Below are 3,040 nucleotides of genomic sequence, written 5' to 3'. Positions count from 1 at the left end.
CCTGATTAATAACTGATCGTAATACGTCATCGCTGAAGCTATTGTTTGGATTTTCCGTCTCATTTGGTTTCTCCTTAGGCCACTTGAATTCCTTCTGTTCACTTCCTGAAAGTCATGTTCAATATGTTTTGTAACAGAATAGTGAACATCAATCTTCCGTTCAAAAGTGCTATCATTTTCGAGTGTAAATACGAACTTCCCTGAGCAATTCAATCCCCTATCAACGCTTTTGCTGTGACGAATGCGCCCGATAATCTCCGACGTTTAGGAGTTTTGCAGTGGTGCGATTTAAACGTCATTACACATCCAGGATGTGCAATAGTAGCATTCTATGCAAAGATGTCGGTCCCGTCGTTCTGTAACTGTCTGACGGTCCGTTTCTTATCTCAATATACTCTTCAATATTTGGTTTAATCAAATTCCACTCATCCTCGTTAAGTCGAAATTTGAACATTCCGTTACCTGTGTTCTCCGTATCAACAATTCTCGTTTGATAATAGTTTTCTTCACAATGGCCTGCCGTTGAATGTCTGTCTTCAACATTATGTGAAGTTGTAAATGCATTCTCGTCATCAAACATCATACGAACATCATACGTTGTTTTCTCTTCTTTTTCGAGTGAAATTTATCTTCACCAGATCATCTGTTTCTTCAACTGTAGATGTTTAATTTCTTTTGATTTTGTTTGAACTCTTTTCATAGTTTTGGGTATTTCAGCACGTGTTTCTACAGATGAGTTCTCTTCGTCAAATTTCTCACTCTGTTTTTCTTTATTTTTTTTCGGGCGAAATTTACTTAAAAATATTTTTTTCTTTTTGCGTAGAAGATGTCTGATCTGTTGTCGCATCCGCCTTTTATCCTTAAAATATTTCTCTGTTTCTTCGACTGTAGGTTTTTCTTTTGGTTTTATTTTCGTTTTCTTTGAACGCTTGTTATTTGTATTGTAAGGCATGTCTGTATGTGTTTCTGCGAAGGTGTTACTTTCATCAGTTTCGTCACGTTCTTTTTTGCTATTCGGAAAAATGTACTTCCAAAAGAAGGAAAGCTGTCATTAAACGTAGGCATTTCAGTCTGTGTTTCTACAAATACGTTTCCTCGTCAAAACTACGATCTATGAACCAGGTCAACCAATTTTAAACACTTTTCTAGTGGTTGAGCTACGATCTACGACCCAGGTCAACTAACTCTGAACGCATTTCTGATGGTTGATCTACGATCTATGACCAAGATCAACCACTTTTAACACCCCGTGTACCCGAAAAAGACGTGTTATGCTGGTTGCTAACATGTTAAATTGCGGCGAAAATGACAAATGGCGAGAGGTACGTGATTTGAAGATAAATAAGATTTCAAATTAATTATGTGTTGTTTCTATCTTTATGCATGTGATAAATAGAAAATTCGTTTACTTAAAAAAAACCGCATGAAATAAACATAAAATATGTTTGTTTTAGTGCCATCTCTATACTAGTCAGTAAGTGTGACAGTTCTCTGGCATTTTATGTTCATGTATATATTGCGTTGTCTCTCTTGCCGATTAAGATATTCTTCAATAAATCTATCACACTCAAAAACAACTGTACTTTATAAGATAACACTTGGTCGAAAAAATATATGATTATAAATAGAGAATTTGAAAAATTTAAATGAAGAAGAATGATCATTCCATTTTAAATGGTGAGCATAGTGGCAAGTACATAATAAATGTGTGGTAAATATTCATGGTATTTAAGGAAAACGTTCACATTTAGATTACATGTTAATTAACAATGGAGGATTTTACAATTCATCAAAGCGAGGTCTGTGTTTTGTACGTCTGGAAGAGTGTTGAGTGCTTTAAGCTGACTGTGTTTGCAAATCGTAGACTCGACGATATCAAAGTTATTAGACATTAAACAATCAGATAAGCTAAATGGGGGAAAGGGTTCTTCAACAAGCTCTGTCAGAAGGTGCGCCTACATCTCTCCAGCTCTTTATTTTGACTATCAAATTCGAGTAAAGCAGCAAATGCCGTGTGTAAAGGTAGCGTAGCTTTTATAATATTAGATACTAGCTTTATTAAATACAGAAGTCAATTTAGACCTAAAAATATTGTCCCCAGGTATTTACACACAAAGTACTTATAGAATATTCTTTGCTGGAGGAATAAAGGTTTCAGTTTTTGCTTTTGTCGACCAGTAATTTTAATAGTGTTTATTTATATATTCACAACATAGATTGTTAACATATTTATTGGACATGTACATGTATTATATGGTGTCACCCCGGTATTGAAGTACTTCCGGGTCGTTGTATCCTAAGGAGTAGTTCTATGAAATTTTGAAGTTCCCGATTTGAAGCTATCCCTACTTTGACATGTTAATTCCAAATGTATTTATTGACACTGTGTACATTTTTTGTCATTTCTGATTTTTACAGTTTTATCAGTGTTTTTCAGGACAACATTTCTTTGCGGAAGAATTAAAACCCTTCACCAGACTGGCGGCCATGACAGATGTCATTGGAAAATTTAAACATGGATTAAATACTTTAGTGTGTAGCAAAAATGTTCATGGTTGATGATAGTGTTTTCAAAAATACAGAGCTGTCAATGCTGCAGTTGCGTTGTGAAATTCACAGTCCATGTCCAAAAGTGCTTGTTTTACTATACAGCAATGAATACACTGTGCCGACACCTATATTGAACAATAGGTAGACGGCATGTTTTATTGTTAGCAATTATATTCATACATATGAAGAAACATCACGCTCCCCTTTCTTAAATGAAATTCCTTACTTACAGGTCCTTGTGGGAAAGGTCATTTTTGAAGTAAACAATAGGTTGAATTATTTGACATTATAATATTCTCAATGAAAATAATTTAATTAATTAGATTTATTCGTAATGACCATGATAACTTTCGAGACATATATTAGCGCGTTTTGGACAAGTATAAATCCTACTCTGGACCTTTATTGCGGCTTTAACTAGGTAGTTCTAGGTATTTTATTATGATGTGAAAGAACTGTGAGCTCAGCCGATGCAATCACAGTCATTACC

The sequence above is a fragment of the Mercenaria mercenaria genome, chromosome 5, assembly GCF_021730395.1.
Source record: "Mercenaria mercenaria strain notata chromosome 5, MADL_Memer_1, whole genome shotgun sequence".
Lineage (NCBI taxonomy): Eukaryota > Metazoa > Mollusca > Bivalvia > Venerida > Veneridae > Mercenaria > Mercenaria mercenaria.
This window is presented reverse-complemented; position numbering follows the sequence as displayed.